This window comes from Nannospalax galili, unplaced genomic scaffold (assembly GCF_000622305.1).
Source record: "Nannospalax galili isolate Female #2095 unplaced genomic scaffold, S.galili_v1.0 scaffold898, whole genome shotgun sequence".
Classification (NCBI taxonomy): Eukaryota; Metazoa; Chordata; class Mammalia; order Rodentia; family Spalacidae; genus Nannospalax; species Nannospalax galili.
Window position 1 is genome coordinate 3001509 of NW_008342399.1, and position 25329 is coordinate 3026837.

At 41.2% G+C, this 25329-nt stretch overlaps 1 pseudogene; it reads right to left on the minus strand.

The window, feature by feature from the left end:
- Window positions 1-5384: 5384 nt before the first annotated feature.
- Window positions 5385-6657, minus strand: LOC103738467 (annotated as a pseudogene).
- Between the last annotated feature and the right edge of the window lie 18672 nt (window positions 6658-25329).

Sequence of the window (25329 nt, forward strand, 5' to 3'; positions counted from 1 at the left end):
CTCACAAGAAGCTTGGTAAGAAAGAGGATATTCAAGACATATTTGCTGACCATCCATTTTGCAACAAGGTCTGCATTAATCACTCTGTACCCCAGTGGATCTTATAATCCAGTGGGGGAAAAAATGGCCATTAAACTGATAAACTGACTGTTAAGAAAGGGTAAAGCAAGATACTGTGGGCAATGGAACTCACAATGTAGAACAAAGAAGACCCATAGATAGATGATAGATAGGATGATAGATAGATAGATAGATAGATAGATGATAGATAGATAATGATCGATAGATAGATAGATACATGATAGATAGATAGATGATAGATCGATAGATAGATGATAGACAGATAAAGATACAGATAGATAAATTCTGCATATGATTGAAAACATGCCATATTTGTTTCCCAGCACTTTCTGTCCTCTCTTCTTCTCCCCTCTCCTCATCTTAGACCCTTTCTTTCCCCCAACATAGATAGTACCCCTTATACTTTCATGGTGTGTGTGTATGTGTGTGTGTGCATGCATGTGTGCATGTGTGTGCATGTGTGTATAAAAGCACTGGAGTCAAGAAGTGGGGAGAGCTGAGTATGGTGGTGCACACCTGCAATTCCAGCACTCAGGAGCCTAAGGCATGAGTTTGAGGCTGGCTACATAATGAGTTTAAAACCTGCCTTGACTATGTAGTGAGACTTTATCTCCAAAAAACAATAATAATAATAATTTTTATGTGTATGTGTGTATTGCCTGCACCCGTGTCATGCAATGCTCACGGAGGTCAGAAGAGGCTGTTGGATCCCCTGGGACTGGAGTTACAGACAGTTGTTAGCTGTCATGTGGGTGCTGGGATTCGAACCCAGGTCTTCTGCAGGAACAACCAGTGTTCTTAACCGCTGAGCCATCTCTCCAGCCCCCAAAATAATAATTTTTAAGAAGAACACGTTCTTCAAAATTTAAATGAATCAGCAGGGTTAATTCATTATTATTTGCCATATTGTTGCTATATTCTAGTCAGTGATACAATAAATATTGAATGAGAAAATGGATAAATAAACAATTATTTCTCCAACAAATATCTATATAAGAACTTGGGACCAGAGCAAAGACAAGCACCCACTCAGACTACTCCACTGCCTGTCACTTCAACTACAAATCCATGCTCCTCCAAGAGGCAGGCCTTCCCCCTGAGAATTTCCACTTTTCTGAATTTCTGAAGTCACAGGATTCTGCTTGACTATTTAACAAACATTCACAGAGCACCGTGTGCCAGGCTCCATTCAAGCCTCCACACAACCTCATTTAATCCCCATAGCAAGCTTCCAAGGCAGATATTATTATTATTATTATCATCTCCAACTACTGATGAAGAAGCTCAGGCATGAAAGAGGTAAAAGCATGGCCTCATTTATACAGTGGAGATCAGAGTCAAAATTTGAAGTCCCAGAGCCTGTTCATTTCAACATTGGATGACCCACCTTTGTCATGGACTGATGATCTTCAATGTCCCAGAGAGCCCAAAGTATTTGAGGCTCTCCAAGAGTGCTGTGACCCTGACCACAGCTATGAGTGCATCCAGCCATCATATTCAACACACATTGATTAAGTACCACCTTTGAGTCCATGTTCTAGGAATGCAGCAGGGAACTGGATTTGCAGGCCCTGGTGCAGCCCCTGGTGCAGCTTGTGTTCTAATGATGAGAAATGGACAATACTCAGGAAAACTAACCAACACACCACTTGAAATGATGAGAGGTCATTTAAGTGAGTCAAAGGAAACAGAACAGACTAATGAGATCAGGAGCTGTGGCAGGGGGGGGTGCTCATCAAGTTCTGTGTTGATACAGGGCTGTCTGTGTGGATATTTGAAGGAAAACAAATGGTATGGTGAGGGAAGGGCACTTATTTTAGTTACTTTGCTGTGATAGAACACCAGACCAAAGGTAACTTAAGGAAGAGTTTATTATGTTAGTGTACAGTTCCAGAGGGGGTATAGTCTACTATGGCAGGAAAGGCATGGCCTGGAAGCAGGAGGAGGAAGCTGGCTGACCACATTCCATTCATACACAGGAAGCAGAGGATGCAAGCAGGAAGTTGAATGAGGCTATAACCCCTCAACCCCTGTCCCCCAGTGGCATACCTCCTCCAGCAAGGTTCCACCTGTTAAAGGTTCCATAACCTCCCCCAAACATTGCCACCAACTGGGGACCAAGTGTTCAAATACATGAATTTATGGAGGACATTTCTCATTCAAACTACCACAGCACTCCAGTCAGGGGTCAGCAGGTACCAAAGGTCCTGTGATAGAAAAATGATTGGAAAGTCCCAGAAAAAGAAAGATTCCTGGAGAGTAACAACAAGGGGGAGAGGGGAGAGGAACAGAGCTCATATCTTACAGGATTCAGAGGTTTGTCTTTTACACTGTGACAAGACGTCACCAGACTTGGCACAGTGCTAAGTCCCCAGTGAACACTACATGAGTCGGTCACCTTTACACTTGGGTGCCTCTGAACATAGCCATCACCTGGAGCCACTGAGCACTGTCCCCAGGATACCAGCTCATCCCCTACAATTGCTCTTTGTGACATGGTGGCCAGCATGTGGGCCTGGAATCTCAATCCCTCCTCTCCTGCTCACAAGTCAAGTGACTTCATACAAATTATCTACCCAAGCTTCAGTTTTCTGGCCTGAAAAATAGGGTCATGAGATGCAAATCCCAGATTATTGCAACTGTGACAGCTGATCTTGCTTATGAACTTGATGGGATTTAGAGTTACCATGGAAGCGAATCTCTGGGCCAGTCTATGGGGGATTTTCTAGATTAGGTTAACTGAGTTAGGAAAACACACCCTAAATGTGGGCAGTACCATTTCATGGGCTAGAGTCCTAGACAGAATACAAAGGAGAAAATGGGTTGAGCATAAAGCACTCATCTCTTTCTCTGATCTGGACTGTGCACACAATGTGACCAGCTGCCCCCTGTTGCCATGGCATCACCATGATGGACTATATCCCTGGAACTGTAAACCCAAATAAACCCTTCCTTAAGTTGCTTCCATCAGGCATATTGTCACAGCAACAAGTAATGAATACCGTGACTGTTACGTGAGATGAGTTCCCTGTGTCCACATAGCCCTGGGCTGGAGGAAGTGTGTGTGTGTAGGCAGTTCTCATGATGTGGTGGGCATTTTTATTAGTCATTCTAGGAACTGATTCCTCAAATATAAATACTTCCTAGCAGAATGTGATGGGGTCTCTGGCCTCAGCTATGTTGGTCTCTAGGACTATAAGTAATGGTTTACTAGAAAAGGTCTGAGAAGAAAATAAATTAAGGACATGATCCAAAATTGCTACTATTTCTCAATACGATCTCCTACCATCTTCTATGCAGTGTGCTGGGACGTTCTAATCTTGTTCATTCCGAGTCCCTCTCCACTCTTTTGTTTCATGTTAGCTTAAGCAGGGAGATAACGGGCAGCATGACCTTCAGATGGAGAATCAAGAACTGAAAACTTAGGGCACGTGACCAGAAACTCAATTATTGACCAAATGAGAAGAGAAGTACATTTAACTCATGAATGCCATGACAGGCTTTCTCCCCGACTCCTGAGAATAGAGAATCTGAGGAAAGTTAAGCAGGAGGAAGCCTCCACCCTACCTGTGCCAAGGCTAGCTTGCTATCTCAGGGACTTCAGTAAGAACCAAGCCCTAGCGCCATCTCCTGGCGGTACTGAAAACGAAAAAGCCAGCATTTCAATACAAGGATCCTCCCTCTCCTTGACAGAAATTAAGTTCGGGAGGAAAACCTGGTAATTTCATCATAACGTCCGTATTTTCAACCTCCCGATAAGTATTGGAAGCGAGAAAAGGAGATGATAAGAGTTTCAGCCACCCAGAGTCCCCACAAGGGATGGCCCCTGCTGTGCCACCACTTCCTTTGTTTCTGTAAGAGCTTGTCACTAGACAGCCACCAGCCGCCAGAGGCAGCCAGCGATAGCCCCAGTCCCACCCCCACACCAATCTTACCAGAGGATCTTCCTCATCCTCAAATACTTCCACTTTCTGGAGATTTTAAACAAAGAAATCATGTTGGAATCTGTATTCAAAAAGGTAGAATTCTGGCTCCTGCAAAGCTACAAGCCTACGTTCACCCCAGGACTGAGAATTCCATTGAAAGAATCAGTTTGAGGTCCTGCCCTCCCTAGGGAAAGAAAGGATGTCTCACATGCCCTTATGATCCCTTTTACTTTCCAAGGCCTAGGCAGGATCAGGTAGCCTGGATCTAGCCGCTGGTTATATTCAGCTCCTTCCACACCTTCAACTAGGATGACTTAGACTTAGCATCATGAGGCAGAGAGCCCAAAATAACTAGAAAAAAATAATAAATCTGCAGAACTGATGACCAAGAAGTGAACCAGAATCTCAAGAAACTCTGGCTTATTTCTCAAGAGAAATGCACAGGTCATTTCGAACACAGGAGAGTCACTGGCTGGCCCCTTCCTGCTCTGCTCAGTGTTACACATGTATTCATCTCAGGTAGTGTCCCAAGCTGATCAGTTAACATGGCAGGCACTTTGCCAGCAGTTCCTCATTTAAGTTCAATAACACCCTATGCAACTGGTGTGGGGGAGGGCTTGGGGGGATTGTTTTTTTTAGCAAGGATTAGTTTTAGAAACAAATACAAACTATCAAATCACTCTTCTCAACTTGATATCTCACCTGTGGTAGAACTGCCAGACAAAAACATACATCTTTACAACTTGGTAGTCCCAAGTTTAAAAAAAAAAAAAAAAACACAATAAAAATCATTTCTCAGAAAGGAAAAGAATAATATGAAAACAGCTCAAGAAATACACTAACAAGCAAAATATACGGGGAAGGAGGAACGTGTAATCTTAACTGAAGAAGCCAATAGATGACTGGTCTACATGGGAAAATGCCTCCTGGAATGTCAGGCGTGAGGACTGTAGAGTAGGAACTTGTATGACCTGAATGTCTCCTAATTTCTGAATAAAAATGACATCTTGTAATATTTATATTTCATGGCTCAGACACCTACCTCACTTGGCTCTATTCCTTATTCATGCTAGCCATTAGAGTCTGAAAAAATTGGGGATATAGCTTAAGAAGAAAAATAATCACACATATTATGCCCCATTTCTGAAGCTATTTTAAACCTGGGCTTTTCACCAGAAAATTCCTGAAGAAAATTTAAATACATCTGTGGCTTTTTTTGAATGAGTACCCCTAGTTAAGGTTCAGGAAACACACACTGCTTGGGGTTGTAGTGTTACTGGTGACACCTATTACAGAGGGAGGGCTGAACAAAGTCCATGTCTCAAAACCAGTGTTAAATCAATCTCAGGTTCAGAGGAAAGCAAGGGGAGTCTAAAATCGTAAGTGTAGACACGTCTAGGACCCTTGTCCTTCTGGATCCACACTTCCTTCAGGGTCTTCATCATTATAAATGTTCTCTGCCATCTGCCACACTTACATGATATTGTCTTCTGATACAGAACAAATCACCCAAGGTTCATTGGGATTCCAGGAGAAATCAGAGATCTTGGCAGTGTGACCACCATAAGTAAACAACAACTCTGGTGGGCCATCTTCTGGGGACTGTTCCTCTCCAATTTTACTCAAATCCCAGACATTCAGCCTATGATCAGTACCACTGGAAGCCAAAATTGTCTCACTGTGAGGTGACCACCAAACTTGGAATATTTCATCCTACTGTGATTCAAAGGAATGCAACTTGAGTTTCAGATTTCACAGATCTCACAAGGCAACAGTCTTGTTGGCTGATCCAGTGGCAAGAATGAACTCACTATAAGGATTGAAAGGCAGACAGCTCACTTCAGCAGTGTGCGCATCAACTGAATGGCTTGGTTTGGAAACATTGCTTGAACCAGTATCCCAAATCATAAATTTCTGAAACTCATGAAGTAGATGCCAGGAAACGTCTTCTAATACTGCTGTACAGTAGATGTAAAGATGTAAAGATGGTCTTTGCATCCAGCACTTTTCCTTCTTTTGGAACTGCACTGATGTCCCATAGGCAGATGGTATGGTCATCTGAAGCACTAAGCAAGTGCCCACTGAGATTTGGGTTCCAAGAAAGCCCATAGCCTTCCTTCTGATGTCCATGGAGATGCGAGTCTGGGTTGCACTCTCCAGAAGGGTCTGGTTTAGAAGGATGCTTTGTGTAATCAAAAACAAGAACATCAGTGAATGGAGTCTTTGTTGCAATGATGCAAGGGTTCTGGGGCATGTAACGGGCCCTGTTTACTTCTTCTTCATGGTTGATCTTGATTTCTATTTCAATTTTCCCACTGACAGAGCCAAAACCTCCAAAGTCTCCTTTTTCACTGTCGTACTGTGATGTATCAAACTGAGCATTGTCATTAGGGAGCTGGACACTGGCTGTCACAAGCTGGTTGTGTTCATCTGATGTGTGTATCCCCAGCACAAGTCGATGAATGCTGAAATCTTTTCCTTCAGGTCTGATTACATCTGAAAGCCACTGGGCAGTTAAGCTGGGCCACTCCAGGGCATGGGTCATCACCAAATCATAGAGAAAAGGGGTGTTCTTTTTCCATATTTTGTATTCCTCGTTGATTACGCGTGCCTCCACTGTGTCGTCAAAGGCTGCTTCCTTGTCAACCATGGCGGCAAGCGAGTGTGGGGGGGTGGGAGGAGATCCCAGGGTCATGCGTTGTGGGAGGGGCGGGAAGGCAACGAGCTGCATGTGTGTTTTCATTTAACAGATGGGAAACAGATCCAAGGTCTTACAGCAAGTAAATGGAAGGGGCAGGACTCCAACCCATGCCTCTTGGTTCCTCTTGACCATTATAGTTTTTTCAAATAATGCTGACAATACTGGCACTCTTCATATTTGTAAGACAAATGAAGTGGAGATAATTCTCTATAGATGAAAGCGGTGCTCTTCAGAGCCCTGTGAATTCATATGGGGAGTGGGGGATGGAGGTGCGTTAACATCAGTCATCTCTGAGTCTTGGTCTGTCTTAAACAGGATCTACCCAATATAAATCCTTTCTCCAGCCTTGCCCACTTGATGCAGCACTAAATCATGATCCTTACCCCCAACCAGATTTTTAGGACCCTGTCAGTGATTTTCTCATGCTGCCCACGCCTGGCGATTGATTTCTCATGGTTGTTTGCAAAAGCACAAATACAAATGCTATTAACAGGCAATAAAACTAGCCAGCCGTTTCTAAAAGCCAATGCTGACAACTGCTTCAGGGACCCCTGGTTTGCCAGGTCCTGCCAAAGTAAATGTTTCTTTTGATGCTAAAATACCAAGGGGGGCAACCTTGTCTTTTACTCAAAATTTATAAAATGATGGGGTCTGCTTAAGTGGAGGGAAAGAAGGCAAGCTTTTAAGAATCATAGAAAGCTTTTAGTATTCCTGATTCCAGAACTGTCCACCATGGCTCAGTATATAGATATAATACCCCCCCACACACACACACCAGCAATAACATTGACCTTTTTTAAAGAAAAGTGTAGAAATTTAATCAGCATTCTTTAGCCAAATGTCGGATTCCTGGTACTGGAAACTATATCAAAGGGAGGTCCCCAGACTGCTTCAAGGCGCTCATAATCTAGTTATGGGACGTGATCCACACACGAAGCAGCTAAGAACCAGAGCCAGCGGTTTGCAGAAGGTGTGATGGAGAGCTACGAGCAGCAGAGGTTGTTCATGCTCAGAAACATGGGAAATACTCAAAGAGGAAGCCCACAGTTATGACAGTCACTGCCCCTGCCCTCCCGTACCTCAGTGTGTCTTTGTTAGCAGTTCTGTAAAATGACAGACTAAAAGCTTTTCATTGTATATGGTACTGGATTTTGTAGGACATTTTCATTTCATAATTACTTTAAGCATATCCCCCCTTCCTCCCTCCTTCCCCTCCCATTAGTTCCCTTTGTTCTCCTAGAAAATTTTACTTTTACTTTCATGTCATATATACAGACATGATTTTATGTATCTAGATACAGATCTAGGATCCAAAAACGAGAGAAAATAGGTGATATTTGTCTTTCTGAGACTGATTTAATTCACTTAATATTATCTCTAGTTGCATCTATTTTCCTGAAAATGACATAATTTCTTTCTTCTTTATGGATGAAAACTTTCCATTATATATGTAAACGTACTACATCTTTATTCTTCTGTGGGATACCTAGGTAGGTTCCATAACTTAGCTATTATTTTAACAAAAGCCTTTGAGTGCTGATTGTGAGGGGGTACTACTTGTGGTTACAACAACATACTATTAAACAATGCAATGGCCTTGTCCAATAGATGTTAGAGTGCGGTGGGAGAGGAAAGTGGGGCAGACAATGAGTAGAGGATGAAGAGCTGGAGAAATGGCTCAGCAGTTAAGAGCAGAGGACCCAGGGTCGATTCCCAGCAGCCACATGGCAGCTAACAACTGTCCACAACTTAAGTTCCAGGGGATCCAATGCCTCTTCTGATCTCCCTGAGCATTGCATGACAGAGGTGCACTTACCTACATGCAGGCAGGACAGTCATACACACAAAATAAAAATAACAAAATACTTTTAAAAAATTTTTAAAAGATGAGTGGATAAACATATCACACCCTTGGTAGAGATGAGGGCTAGAAGGAAAGTCAGTCAAGGTAAAGGTGTAGCCAGTGGTGTGGCAATGGGGCTGTCAGCAAAGGTAGCTCAGGGAGTCTCATTGGCCAGATAATATTAGACTGGGGACATGGAGTAAGTGAAGAAGCCCAAATCTACAGGAAGAGCATTCCTGGAAGGAGGACCAGCAGGACAAAGGCTCTGAGCTAAGAAGACTTAGGATGTTTAAGGACTAGAAAAGAGGCTGGTATGGTGGTGTCCATGGGTGTGGGCTTTGGAGGGGAATGCAAAGCAGGAGTCAGCTCCTCAAGGCCTCCTAGCCACAGCGAGGAATGCAGATGGGGAGGCCTTGAAGGCTAAGAATGTGTCCCAGAGTATGTCAACTCACCTCCCACTGGAAGGCTGGAGCTTGAGCAAGCCAGTCCTGAGTGAGTGGGATCTAGAATGAACGAGCATAAATGCTCAATCCTCAGTTCAGAAAGCATGGATGGGCTCCTTTGCATCAGGGGAGTAATTTCACTAGGGCCAGCGCTATACTAGGGGGAGGAAAATGACTTAAGAAAGCTGTTCAGAGACCAAAGAGAGTCTCAGGCATTTTATGAGCAAATTGAGAAATAGACTATGCCTTTGACCATCCTGAGGCAGCTATTGCCTTGCTTCTGCCCAAAGAATCCAAATACAGTGCCCTTTTAAAGCTCTACAAGGTACTGTACGCCTAACCAACAACCTGCCTTTCAAAACTCACTCATCCCGTGTTTGATGGCCACTGTTATCTCTACTATGAATGACAGGTGGACACTGATGTTAAATAGATCCAATCAAATTGAGCTTCTTAAAAGTCTATTAAGTGAATAGTGGTCCAATGATTGTGGAAGGCTCACAGTCCATGGCAGGACGCTTAACTGAAGACTCCTGTTCTATCATAAAATTCAAGTGGATGCTATCTTCCATTCCAGATCTCTTTGTAAGAACTTAGCAGTGTTTTGTCTTATTCACCAAGAAATATGGCTATCTTATGAAAGCCCAAGCCATTTCAAATATGAGTTGGGTTGCTGCTATCAGTTAGGGATAGTCTGCATCTTAACCATGGCTGAAGATCAGCAGGCATTAATGTGACCGCATATGCAATATGACATCTCTGAGGCCGTGACACAAGTCTGAGGAAATTCCTTCAGTGTCACAGGCCCTTAGAAGGTGATGTTGTAGCAAGGAAGAAAGCCTCCCTCAGAGAAACCAACACTTTTGTTCCCTGGATGGTATTGCCTGCATCACTAAGCAGCCATGCTTCTGATACTCTGTTTGTTTAATGTCTGACAACATCTTGGCTCGAACCACAGTGAGTTTGAGTACTTGTGCATACACAGTTATCCACACAGATGAGAAAATATGTTTATTTGTGGGGAAAATAGGAATTAGAAGCATCCATGCATCCCAAATGCAAGCATCAACAATACTGTGACTATACAATGCTCTGTTAACATTTGAGAGGCTTCCTTCCTTTCAAATCCACCTAATCACAGACTTCCTGGCTGCTAGGAAAGGGAAAGGATTGAGAGTGGCTGGTGCAGAGGGAAGAGAAGGCCAATGCTGCCCTGCAGTGGGGACTGCAGAAACAGCAGCCGGTAAGGAACTTTCACCAGCTGCCAGCCAGGGAGGAGATACAAAATACTTACTGTCTACTGTTCCTGTTTTCAATTCACTTTCATTACAGAACAGTAAGTAGCAAGTGTGGGGTGTCTTGTACAATTTCAGCTGCTGAAGATGTGACAAAATATAAATAGTCCACTTTTTCATTTCATCTTATTTCTAAATTGTTAACTTTTGTAGTGTTTATACTAAGGTCACATTTTAAAATTCAAGACTATACAGGGATTCTGTTTGTGTTCCTTGTTGTGTTGTATTGTTTTGTGATGCTAGAGACGCAATCTCGTACGTGTTAGGCAAGTGTTCTATCACCAAGGCACCTTTACAGACTCAAGTGTGTGGGGGGGGTGCGAGAGAGAGAGAGACAGAGAGAGAGAGAGACAGAGAGAGAGAGAGAGACAGAGACAGAGAGAGAGACAGAGAGAGGGATTGAGTTTCACTATATAGCACTGGCTGGCCTGGAATCACTATGTAGACCAGGCTGGCCTCGAAATCACAGAGCTCTGCCTGCCTTTACTTCCCAAGTGCTAGGATTAAAGGTGTATGCTACCACACCCAGCTTTCAGATATGTAGATATGCATTTGTACTAGGAATTATTATGCCAAGTCCCAAGGAATTACTGCTGCTTTGGAATATAAAGCTATCTCAGCATGTGATAACTTTTGTTCTTGAAAAACTTCCCTTTTTCATTAAGCTAGGCACTGATGTTAAGTAGACTCCTTCTATTCAAACTATTAACAGTCATTATTAATTAAATGGAAGCTTGTTTTTTGTTTGGTTTGCCTCTGCCTCCTGAGTGCTGGGATTAACAGCATGTGCCACCATGCCTGGCCCATTAAATGGAAGCCTTTAAGACACACATTTGTTTTTGTTGTCATTTATGTACATGTGTGTGCATGTTTGCACACGCATGCACAAGTATTCATGGAGGCCAGAAGAGGGTGTCAGATCCTCTGGTTGGAGTTACACATGGTTGTGAGCCACCCAACATGGGTGCTTGGAACTGGACTCCTGCCCTCAGAGGAGAAGCAAGAGCTCTTAACTGCTGAGCCATCTCTCTAGCCCATGATTTTTTTAAATGCAAGAAAATGGGAAAACCTTAATTTGTGAAATCTCTATTTTCTATAGAGTACTGTATCTAGTCTAAAGGAACATTTGTGGTAAGCCTTTTAGATTTGTGGGAAAAAAAAAAACAACCAATTCAAAAGGTAAAACTGACTTAAGAAAAGCTTAATACAGTAAATGAGAAATAGAAGAAAACTTTCCTTATTTTACAAAGGGCATTTATGCTCTTGGCAGGTATCATATTAAATATCAGAAAAAATGTTGATGATAATTAGGAAATTAGGAAAGCTTCAATATTCATCAGAGATTGCAAAATCTCTGGTGTGACTATAAAATGAGATGCTAAGTAGTAGTTAAAATTAACCAGCTCTGTGGATCTATGTGGGTAGTGCTTGAAGAAAAGCTTAAAGAAAAGAGCCAGCTGCAGTGTGAGCTGTCCATGTAAACCTCAGAGACACACAGCATCATTGCATAGTGCCCCTAGATTCCTGAAGGCATACACATAGGAACCAGATTCATCCCAAAACGCATGATAATGTTGCCTCTGAGAACAGTGGAGGAAAGGATTAATATAAACCTTTACTTGTAAGCATAAATTCAAGGCAAGGGAAAGATAAATATAAGCAAATATGATCAAATACAGCATTTGTGCGCCTGCGGGGTGTGTGTGTGTGCTCGCGCATATGCAGGTACACATGCATGTGGAGGACAGAGTCCAATGTCCAGTGTCTTCCTCTATCACTCTTCACCTTATGTTTTTGGGACAGTGTCTTTCACTATACTTACAAGCTCACCAATTCTGCAAGACTAGCTGGCCAGCAAGCCCCAAGGATCCTCCAGTCCCTGCCTCCCCAGAACTGGGATTATAGGCATGCAACACTAATTCTGGATTTTTACTTGCATGCTGGGGATCTAGACCCAGGTACCATGTTTACATGAAAGCACTTTACCAACTGAGCCCTCTCCATATCCCCTTAAACATTTTTTTTGAGGCAGAGTCTCCCATCCCCAGCTGACTGGAACCCACTATGTAGGCCAGGCTAGCCTCAATCTCATAGAGATCTGCCTGCCTCTACCTTCCAAATGCTGGGTTTAAAGGCATGCACCACCATGCCTAGCCCTTTAAAAAAAATTTTTTTTGACATAGTAATTTCAAAAATATTTTTCATTTTATCCTTTCCCTTTTCCATTAAAAAGCAAATGAGAGGCCGGGTGTGATGGCACACACCTGTCTGTAGTCCCAGCACTTGGGAGGCAGAGACTGGCGAATCTCTCTGAGTTCAAGGCCAGCCTGGTCTACATAATGAGTTCCAGGCCAGCTGGGGCTACAAGGGGATCCTGTTTCAAAAAGACCAAAAATACAAAAACAAAAACAAAAGCAAATGAGGTTGTTCTAGTCAATGGCAAGTTGTTACTTGGTCCATTTTCTTGTGTTAGAATGTCTGAGGCTGAGTAATTAATAAAGGAAAGATGTTTAAGTTACAGTTATGGAAATCCAAGGGTATGGTGCTGACATCTGCTCATCTTCAGGTGGGGCCTCAGGCTGTTCCCGAACAGCAAAAAGGCAAAAGGACAAGCAGGCACCTGCAGAAGAAAGGAGGACGAACTCCTATGAAAAATCCAAAACCAACACTAATCCCTTCATACAGGCTCTGCACCTACAGCCACAAGCCTCCCAGTAAGCCCTACCCCCACTACTGCAGCACTGAATAATGAGTAAATGAGCCTCAAGGTGAGTTCCACTGAGGATCAACCATATTCACACCATAGGCCTGTGTAATTCGCAAGTCGGGGCCAAATCTAAATAAGTAGAGAACCTTCCTGTACAGACTGCTCTGTATTTCCTATAGATGAATTCAAATACTTTAAGAATACTGACTGCTTCAAGGGCAGGAGAGATGACTCAGCAATTAGGAGCACTGGCTTCTCTTGCAAAGACCCGGATTCAGTTCCCACAGCCACATGTTGGCCACATCCATCTGTAACTCTAGTTCCAGGGATCTGACCCCTCTTCTGGTCTCCTCAGGCACCTGCACATAAGTGGCATATACACACTAAAATAAAAACTAAAATAAATCTTTTTTAAAAAAGAATACTGTTTCAAATGCACATCAGGTCAATGCTTTGCCCATGACATCTCCATGCCCTCTCCAGCCCTTTCTTTGAAGCCTTCAGTCTCAGAATTTAATGAGGACATAACCACCAGTATTTTTCATATGGCGCTGTTCTACTAGCATCCTAAGCCTCTAAATTAACAGCTGGAAAAATTCCAATGATACATTTATTTTCAGAGGAAAAAACTAAAGAACAAGATAATGACCCAAGTATTTTCAGATGAATAATACTGTCTTCTCATTTTGTGTACACATGCATACATACATACACACATACATACATACACACATACAATCCACTCATGTAGGTAAAATCTATACTGTGCGAATTTGGTTAAAAAAGAAAGCATTGGATGGAAATTCATTAAATTCCTAAATTTTCATTCTAATTTCAATGATGATCAAAGAAAAAGATCCGAATTTAAAAAATATTTTTAATTACTTTTTTGAGAATTTCATGAGTATACTGTGTTTGTATCATTTCTGTTCCTCCTCCTCCCCATTATAGTTCCTCCCATGTCCCCTCAACCCTCTCTTGAATTCATGACCTCTTCTTCTATAATTGTTTACACACACACACACACACACACACACACACACACAAAACTTGCTGAGTCCAGTTAGTATTGCTGGTATGTTCCTGTGTCTAAGGCTGACCACTTAGGATTGTGAAACCTACCAAGAAGCTCATCACTGGGGAAAACTGACTCTTTCTCCTTCAGCAGACATTGACTGTCTGTAGCTCTTCTAGTGGAGGGGCCTCGTGAAATTTCCCCCATCGATGCTGGCCTGTCAAATGCTGTGGTTTTGTGCAGGCTACCATACTGTTGAGACTGTACAGCTGCGTAGGAGTGCTGATAACTTTTTCCCTTGGCAGCTTTGGATATCATAAGAGTTAGACCTCAGGGGGTGGCTTCCAGGACAGTACCAGCTTGATTCCTTCAAGTCATGTGACCAAAGTATGTGATGTCTTCAGCAATAGGGTCTTTTTTAAAAAATATTTTACTTATTATTTTTATTTTATGTGTATGAGTGTATTGCCTGCATGTATGTGAGTGTACCCATGTTGTGCAATGCCTCAGAGGTCAGAAGAGGGCTTCAGATTCCCCTGGAACTGAAGTTAAGGACAGTTCATAGCTGCCATGTGGGTGCTGGGAATCGAACCCGGGTCCTCTGCAAGAGCAGTCAGTGTTCTTAACCACTGAGCCATCTCTCAGTGGTTCTGAGAGGCAACCAACAGCAATGGCAATAGTCTGTATTATTTTGAGGATTTCTTGATCCCCCATGAACAACGACCCAAAGGAAGGTGTCTCTTGTCTGGTGCTGGGGTGTTTGTTAGTCTGTGGCTACTAGGAGCATTAGCACTCTCTGTAGAGTAGTAGTTCCATGAAATATACATACATATATATGTATATAATTTTATGTAAGCTTATAAAATAATGATTTCCCTATGGTTTTTTCAAACATCCTTACTGTTATTTATCCCTCCTCCCTCTCCTTCCCAAATTATGTGCCCCCCAATGCCCCCTTTCCCCTCCATGTATCCTACTATCCTCCCTCTCTAGGGCTCCCAATAATGCCTTTCTACTTTCCTGACTTCTACAGCTACTCCAGGTTATACATTCAAGCCTAAAGATTTGGAGCTAGGATCTACAAATAAGAGAAAGCATGCAGCATTTTCCTTTTTCTTTTTCCAGAAAATAATCTTAAAAGCAGTAAGAAAATGGGGCAATATGGGACCTCTGTAGATGTTTAAAAAAAATATTTGAAGTATCACTGCACATTTTAGAAAATAGAAAAATTCCTATTTTTTACTTTTCTTCTAATTCAGCAGAGATGCAAAGAAACAGTCTTATAGACTTCTGTCACCCTCCAACAGCAGATTTATCAGGAACAGGAACTTGGCAGACACTGATAGAGGAAATTTTAATTTAATTCACTGCCGTAAATTACACAAATGTGTCTATGCTTTAGAAGCTCCCTGGAGGGAATGTTTCTTCAGAAATAAAGAGGAAATGTGATTTGGAAGAAACGTATTTTAGCTTATCATCTCTCTGTATGAGGAAGCTGAAGGTTGCCCTAAAATAAATCCAGCAGTCCAGACTTCAGCCCAGAGAGAAACGAGCCTGTAATCTACTCGTTTCTCTAGCCTCGACAATGGAACCACTCACAGTCGTGATGAGAATCATCCCAAATTATAAGGCAGAAGAAGTGGCCTCGCCTCCCATGTTATTAGTCTATTTGCAGATGGCGCCACAATTTACAACCCTCCCTGTTACAAGAAATGCTGATCCTGCAAAAGCTCTGCTCCTGAGCAAGAATGGGGTTCTTAGAAATCACAGCACTTATTAAACACTGTTTTTGCTTTGTAAATTTTACATTAAAGCAGTTCTTGAAAGTGACAGAAAGGGATTCTATGTTCTTCAATCCACTGCGAATCCTTTTAGACCAAATGTAGTTATAAATCAACATCTTTGTTGTGTTAAAATTTAAACACAATCAAACAAACCTATTTATTTCAGAGCGGGAATTTAAAGGGACCTAATAGTTAGAAAATCTGAAAAATACAATCGACGAAACTTTAGTTAAGACTCTGCTAATAAAAAATAATGACTATGGAGCTGACAAATGCAAAAAGGAGCAATTTTACTGATAACAGCAAGCAGAGTAATGTCAGATATTCAGCTGTGCTACAGAGTGAGCATTCCAATTCTTAGGGTGTTCCCTGGGTATCCTACACTTAGGAGCTGCCATAAGCTACAACTTCAATGTGGAAGCCAAAAAAGCCAGTCAACTCTTCACTTTCATAATGACTATTTAGACAGATGGAAATTCAAATCACTCTCACAAAATTGTCATCTTCAGTTCAACAAACATCAACTGAGGACTACTGTTTGCATGATGCTCAGTGTAATAAGAGATATATCCAGATAAATCTTCCCACAATTTCATCACCTCTTCTAGGAAGCCTTCCAGATATACACTTCTATCATGGCTGATTTACTTTTTTTAAAAAGAAACATTGAGACAGGGTCCCCCTATAGCCCCAGCTGGCTTGGAACTTGCTACATAGACCAGGCTGGCCTCCCTCTCACAGAGATCCACCTGCCTCTGCCCCTCAAGTGCTGGGATTAAAAGCATGTGTCACCATGCCCAGATCGATTTACTTTCAATATAAGTTTATTTTATCCATATTGGGTAACATGTGCTCATCACAAGAAATTTGGGAAATACAAAGAGCAGAGTAAGGGGAGAAAGCTATTCCTAGTCCCACAAGGCAGGAATAATTGCTAAAATCTTTATGGAGTCTATCAAGATATTTTGTTGAGAAATTTTACATGATTGCAATAATGTAATATACCTGAGACTGTATAAGATAGCATTTTAAATAATATACAATGCTGTAAACCAACTAGAACTACTGAACAGAATAGTTTATGCAATATAGCAAATGTGTAATTTTCTCAAATGAACGTGGAGCATTGTTCAGGAAAGAAAATATGTAAAGGAACTGGCTAGATGACTTGTTGGGAAAAGGTGTTTAGAGCTAAGTCTGATGACCTGAGTTCAGTCCCCAGAACTCACATAGCAGAAGGAGAGAATTGATTAGTGAAAGTTATCCTCTGGCCTTCACACATGTACTATGTAACACACACACACACACACACACACACACACAAAACACACAAATTTATTATGTTTATTTATATGTTCTTTAAAAAACAAATTTTTTTAATAAGTAAAGGGCTAGGGAGATGGTTCAGTAGGTAAAGTACTGCTGTGCAAGCATGAGGATCTAAGATTGGATCCCCAGTATCCATATAAAACCAAGGCATGATGGCACATGTCTATAACCCCTGCCTGAGGGGAGGGGAAGCAGAGACAGAAGGATCCCAGCATCTCACTAGCCAGTCATGCTAGCCAATTAGTAGGCTCCAGGTTCAGTGAGAGACATTGGTTCAAAAACTAAGGAGGGGAGCAACAGAAGAAGAAACTGCTCTCTCTCTCTCTCTCTCTCTCTCTCTCTCTCTCTCTCTCGATTCATTTTTTACTAGACTTTTAGCGGGCTTTTCCCTGTATTGAAGTTTTCATGTTTTTGCTTCTTATTCTCTCTCATTTATTCATCTATGGGCAATATTTACTTTGTGCTTAGCTTTTGTGAGTTTTTTCGGAGGGTTGCCCCTGCGTTTCTTCCTCTTTTCCCTCTGTATTTAATTGTATTTTGACTTTATCTAATAGCTTTCTTTTTTAATACTCTATGTTTTTGTTTGTTATTCCTCATCTTACATTTATATAATTTTGAGGGTTTTTTTTAAGTTTTTCACTACTGGGGAATCTTTATTTTATGAGAGAGAGAGAGAGAGAGAGAGAGAGAGAGAGAGAGAGAGAATATGCTTCTTGTATGAAGTTATCCACAGAAGCTGGAAGAGGACATCAGTTACAGGTGGCTGTGAGCTATCTGTTGTGGGTGCTGTTAAATAAACATGTGTCCTCTATAAGAACAGGAAGTGCATAGCCCCAGTTCCAGGGGATCCGACGGCCTCTTCTGTCCTCCACAAGCACTGCACGACATGGTGCACTTACCCACATGCAGGCAATACAGTCATACACATAAAAAATAAATAAATAAAATATTTTTAAAAAGAATCAAATTCAGGTCCTCTACAAGAGCAGCAAGCACTGTTAACCACTGAGTTTCTTAAACGGAGTGTTACAGCCCCATACAGAGCTACCCAACTGAGTGTGGGGATCACAAAATTAGCAACAATAAAAGTTCAACAACCAAATGTAATGAAGCAATCAAACACATAATGAGACCAACATATTTCTCCCTATGGCATCCAACACCTTCACATATTGGTTCTGAACATAAGCATTTTCACTGCACCAGGCTAGCCTTCTCACTACATAGTACTAGTGACCACTGCCCCAAACACCTCTGCTCAGATTAGAAAATATTATATATTATGAATTGCAATGTTGTTTACTGTGAATAAAAGGTTTCTGCTCTTATAAAAGTACAAAGGTTTAATTATGAAAAACAAAAGTTTAAATATTTTCCTACCATTATTCCTCAGCATGTAAGTCTAAATTAGATTGTATTGCATTAGCATGTTTGGTCTGTAAAAATCGCTCTTTGAGGGGCTGCAGAAATGGCTCAGCAGTTAAGAGCACTGGCTGCTCATGCAGAGGACCCAAGGTTCAATCCCCAGCACCCACATGGCAGCTAAATACCATCCATAACTCAGTTCCAGGGGATCCGATGTCCTCTTTTGACCTCCATGGGCATTGCATGACATGGGTGCACATACATACATGCAGGTAATGCACTCATACACATAATTTTTTTTAAATGTTCTCTGAGAGTAATCCTCCATCGACGCCTCTCCAACTCTCAGGAGTTTTTCTCATAAATCTCTTTACTATGCTAATTGAGTCGTTAATCAAGTTTAATAAAAAAAATCATTAAATGAATTTTGGCTTGGTATTAGAACAGAATTTCCAGAATTTCTGAAATGGCCCTAAACATACTTCTGACATTTTGTAAAATATGTTTATGAAAAGTAGTATTCCCAGCATTGATGATTATAAAATCAAAATGCCAACCAGCTGTGAAAAATGTTGAAGATGTTCTACATCCCACAGTTTTAAACATTCAGCCAAGACAATTCTTTATATGAAAATAAACAAGCATATCCCTCTTGTTGGTATGTAAAGTATCTTTAGCCTTAAATAAATGGTAAAAAATAATGTGCCAAAGAATTTAGTTAAAATTCATTTCTTTACAGTATATTATCAGTAAATGTTTTACTAGTATCACTTATATACTTGGGGCCATGTAAAAATTTCTTGGGTGAAAGACTTCATAACTGTAAAAAGTGTAAGAAGCCCAGCTGTAGATGATTTCAGAGAGTTGTCTGACTTACCCCCATTATCATGCATAAACAGTTTTTTAACAATGAAATAAATAGATATCCAACCAGCACACACAGACTGTCTGTTGACCTGGCAAGTACTGAATCCTTCTACGCCCTTCTGGCCATTTACACTGCCAGTTGGTCAGTTGTAACCACTATAAGGATCCGGGGGAGGAGGGGCCTGAACACCTCATAACCCACATGAACTTAGATGGCCCTAAAATGCTTTCCTGAGTGCAAAGAACCAGGGATGAAGATGCAAGAAAATAACAGATCTAAGAGGATATTTGTTCTTTGAAGAGTCTTTTATGAAATGGTTGTCTTAGTTCAGACTGCTGTAACGTAATACTGCAGACTTCCCAGTCTACAAGCAACAGGGCCTGAAGTGGAAGATCAGGTGCCAGTGTGGTCAAGTTCTCTCAGAGAGAGCCTCTCTAGATGGTAGAACTGAGCTCCCGTATCATCACATAGTGGAAAGAGCACAAGAGAGTTCACCAGCCTCTAATATGGTCACTAATCTCATGCATGAAAGCTCCAAGACCAAATGACTTCCCCAAATCCAACCTCCTAAAACCATCCAATCACACTGACATTAAGGTGCCAACATGTGAACAAGGGGACTTAAGCATTTAGTATGTTACAGCAGCAATCGTGCATTACATATTAAAGAAATAAGAGTCTTAGAGCTACATAAAGAAATTCCTACTAACAAGGATCCCAAGCAACTCAATAGAAAGAAAACAGTCCCAGCAGAAAATGGGCAAAGGACTTGGATAAACATTTTCAAAAGAAAACATAAAAATAGCCAACAGGTCTATGGAAAGGTTCCCAGGTTCTATAATGATCAAGAAAATGAAAATTCAAGGCTGGAGAGATGGCTCATCTGTTGGTTGCTATTGCAAAGGACCCAACTTCAGTTCCCAGTACCCACTTGGAGGCTCACAACCATGTGGTGCACTTACCTACATGGAGGCAAAGAACTCATATACATAAAAGAAAAATAAATAAAATAAATCTTTTTTAAAAAGAAAATGCAAATCCATTAGTATGACTACTAATAAAAAGATGGAGCTGACATTGACAAGAATGTAGAGAAAAGGGAATCCTTGGACACTATTGGTAGAAATGTAAATTAGTACAGCCAATGTGTAAAACAGAGGCTCCTAGAAAAATTAGAAATAGAATTACCATGTGATTCAAAAATCTGAATTCTGGGTATAGATCCAAAGAAAATGAAAGCAGTATGCTAAAGAGATATCTCTAACCCCACATCTGTTGCACCACTAATCACAACAGAAAATATGTGGAATCAACCTAAGAGTCCATTAATGGATGAATGAGTAAAGAAAATGTGATCTATATACATATACACAGTGGAATAGTACGAATAGTATCCAGTCAACTAAAAAATCTAGGGGAAAATTTGTTATTTATGGAATGTGGATGAACCTGGGGGACATTATGTTAAGTGAAATAAACCATGAAATGGAAGTTAGTAGCACATGATCTCTAATATGTATATAATTAATAACAGTATCTCATATACTTGAAAATTGCTAAAAGAGTAGATTTGTGTTCTTGTCACATATGTTAATTAGCTTGACTTAGCTATTTCACAATATACATCAAAACATTATACTGAACAGCATAAATATATACATTTTTGACAATTAAAAATAATAAATCAGGGGGTGAAGATAGGGGAGGGGTCTGAATAGGATAAAAATATATTGTATGAGATTCTCAAAAACAATAAAAATAGTGAAATAATAGCAATAATAATAAATCAAAGCTGAAACATCTTTATGCAAGTAAAAAATACTCACTGAAACTATTTTGCTTAACCTGAACCGATAAACACCGCCCCCTCCACACACAGAGTACCTTCCATCAAAAACGTGCAGCAGTGTCCTTTTCCACCTGTAGAGGGCAGTGGAGGACCGATCTCTGCAGGCTGTTTTCAGCACTTTGAGAACTACTCAAACCCAGCCACAGCTTCAAGGCCAGTGCCAGAAATGACTCTGCCTTCCATATGTTCAGCAGAGGGTTAAAGATTCCTTGTCCGCATAGACCAGGTCTATTTCCCTGCTTTGCGTATTTACACGTCAGATTCAAAAAAACAAGAGACACTGGTAAAGATAACCCAGCCCTGCCAGGTCTGGACGTAGCATCTACAACGGTCCCTAGGATTTCTGGGAACTCACATCTGAGAAGTTTTCGTGTTTCCAATCTGTGCAACAACCTTACTCACGCCTGAGTGATATCTTTATTCTTCTGCATACACACAAGGCTTCAACCTCGTTCTCTTTCCTTAGAATTCTCCCTGCCATTCTTTCTGCCTGTGATGCTATCATCAGCTCACTTTCCAAGCAAAAACTGGTTCAGGAGCCAGGGTAAGTGTACAACCCCTGGACTCTGCGGGACACCAATATGGATCCAAGTATCAAGGGTACTGGGACAGTCTTGCAGGCCCAGGTGTGGTTCTATTGTATACAGGACAGACCATCAAACTACTAGTTTCTCCGTATTGAATTCTTTAAATCTTTTTCTTTCGTTTTGCTTATTTTCCTTTAAAATTTTAATTCACTTGTAGCTATGCAAGTGAACATAGGTATAGTTTCATAGTAAAAATATTATGTTACACATGATAACCGTTTCTCAGATCTTCAGATTTTAAGTCCTCCCTGGGGGGAGCTACCCTTACCAGTTTGGCTTGACTCCTTCCAGATGTGTTTCTATGCATGGATCGTCACTCATACTGATCAAAATAGACACATTCATTTCAGTGTGTTCTTAGTTGTCATTATAGAAATTATGTCCAGGGATAAAGAGATGGCTCAGTGGTTAATAGTGTTGTCTGCCTTTGTATCCATACTCAGGTGCCAAGGATCCGAGCGTAACCGACTGTGACTAGTAATAATCAGATACATAGCCATTAGAGACACATGTGCAAACGTCTAAGCATTAGTAGCATTAAAAATGAGTCTGTAGGAAACAGCATATTTTAAAATGAAATGAAGATCTTTTTTAAAGGTTAAAAACTCATTCAATTTTATGTCTTAAAGGGTCTATACTGAGTTCAATTTTGTATAACTGTATTAATTCAACTGTGAACCTAAAAATTTACAGCCACTTTTGAAAGAGGTGTATCCTTGCTCTGAATATTGTTATTGAATATGTTAAAGCTGTAATGAAATGCTTCTTCTAATCATATGGTTATTAAATTTAAGATTTTTTTAAAAAGGAGTGTTATCTGCTCTTGCAGAAGACCCAGATTCAGTTCCCAGAACCAACATGGCCGTTAACAACCATCAGTAACTCCAGTCCCAGGGGATCCAACACCCTCTTCTGACCTCCTTGGGCATTGCGTGATAGGGGTGCCCTTCATACATGCAGGCGATGTACTCATACACATAAAATAAAAATAATAAATAGAATTTAAAAAAAAAAAATGATTTCCAGCTGTTGTAGGTTCAAGGCCAGCCTGAGCTACATAACAAGTTTTAGATCAGCCTGAGCTTTGTACCCAGACCCTCTGGTTTTCCTTTTGGTCAACCAACAGTAATGTTTTAGAAAGTTTTCATGCAACGTCATAAAGCTGCAGATTCACCTTATGCTCTGCACCTATTGTGTGACATTCTCTATATATTCACATTGTTTACTTAAACACTCTGGCCTGATGAATATTTGTTTCTACATTTTTATTATCATAAACACAGATACGGTTAATATCATGTATCTTTAAGTACCTTGCTGCAATAAGTTCTAAGAAGTAAAATTGCTGGAGATAAAATAGAAACCTTTAACATTCTTAATGTGATTTGAAGCCTTTCTTGCCCTGACCTCGGGAAGGAGGAACAAGGGACCAAGGAGCACAGCAGCCAGGAGCACAAGACTCAAAGACTCAGGTAAAGCCTGCTCATTGAATGTATGGGCCAGTGGGCTACAACAGCGTTCTGAAAACTCTAGGGGGCAAAAGCTGATTTGACAGAAGTGACCATGACCATAAAGGTGATAAAAAAGTAGCTGCTACCTCCTGGCACCAACAAATCACCTGGATGCTGCATTCCATGCTGGGGATGCAAACACCATTCTTCTCAGAGGGATGAAGGCAGTCTTGAGGAAGGGGAATTGACACCACTGGAAGGATTTTCTTAGTCATTCTTTGGGAAGTGGCTGATGGATGGACCATATTTAATGACACAAGCTCAGCCACATCACATGGGGGCGCTAGATGGGAGTATGGGGAGCCCATATGCACAAGTACTACACAGCTCATTGATTAATGCGCAGTGTTCAGATGAATGATTATAGGAGATTAAAATGCTACTGAAAATGAAAGCATTAAGTTGAGGCAGAAGAAGCTGCATTCACAATGGAATGACACGTAGACCTGCCTATGAAGCATGTGTGAACACTGCCAGCCCAGATGAGAAGGGCAGCATTGCCTGCAATGGTATCTTCTCCATGCAGGGCTTTCATGGCTATGTTCTACCCAAGGAAGTATGAGAAAGGTGAACACAAATCATAAAATCATAAAACGGCATGCTTTCCCTTAACGTTTGTTTGGAATAGTGGCTAGTATTTCCAGTTATAGCAACTAGCACTACAGCAATTTTGAATAAGCAAAAATAATACAGAAAAGGCTCTGACTGACCACCCAGGGCCTGTAGGCCAAACCTAGCTCACTTCCTGTTCTCATATGAACGCTGAGCAAAAAGCAGCTGTTAAAATTTTTAATGTCTAGTAAAAAAAATTATCAAAAGATGAGGGATTATTGCAACAAGGAAAATAATGCAGAATTATATTTTTGATATTTGTAAATAAAGTTGGATTGGTATGTCACTTCTTTCACTAACTAGTGTGATAGCTAATCCTGGGTGTCAACTTGACACACATGGGAAGAGGGAACCTCAACTAAGGAATTTCCTTTATCAGACTGGCCTGTGGGCATGTCTAGGGGCATTTTTTTGACTACTAATTGATGCAGAAGGGCCCAGCCCACTGTAGGTATTGCCCCCCAGGGCAGGTGATCCTGGGTTGTATAAGGAAACTGGCTGAAACAAACCAATAAGCAGTGTTCCTCTGTGGTCTCTGCTTCAGTTCCTGCCTCCAGGTTCCTGCTTTGAGCTCCTGTCCTGACTTCCCTCAGTGATGGATTACTACCTGGGACTTGTAAGCTGAAATAAACCTTTTTCTCCCTAAGTTGCTTTTGGTCATGGTGTTTACCACAGCAAGAGAAAGCAGACTAGGACAGCTGGCCTGTTAATGAATGGCAGCTGTCAAGCAGACTCAAAGGATGTCCTACAAAGCCAAAATATTTACTGTTCTGGTCTTTCCCAGAAAAAGTGTACTGAACCTTATTACAGAACACTAATTCAGAATTATTCTAATTTTATTCTACAAATGTAATGCTGTATGGGCTCTGCGTGTGAAGTTGCTAGACCAAAATGTGCCAGTAGATTTCAATCTTTAACATGCTTACAATAAGACTCTCTTTTTCAAAGTTCTGGTCCCAAACTTCATGGAAAATGTCTTTTAAGGGTATTAATAAGAGATGCTATTTAGAATCCTGCATTGGACGAATTACCAGTTGTCATGATCCCAAATTTGCTCTAAATTTCACTGATAAGATGCTCAAGGAAAAAAAAATGCAGCTACAAAAATAGTTCTGAGGGGCTGAAGAAGTGGCTTAGGTCGAGTGAGGGACCCATATCAGCTCAATGAGACAAGGGCCCAAAGGGGAGGTGAAAAATAGGTGGCAGGCCAGCACTGGATCAAGAACTATTTGAGGCTGATTGCTGCTGGGTGAGGGAGAGTATGACTTACATACGACCACTGGATGGGCTGACTAGACTCCAGTGGATGCATTTACACTGAAGAACACTTGGGTACAAACACCTGAGTGAATAGGACTCAGCATGTATGGCAGAGTGCATAGGATTCGGAGAGGAGATCGGGGGAAGCATGGC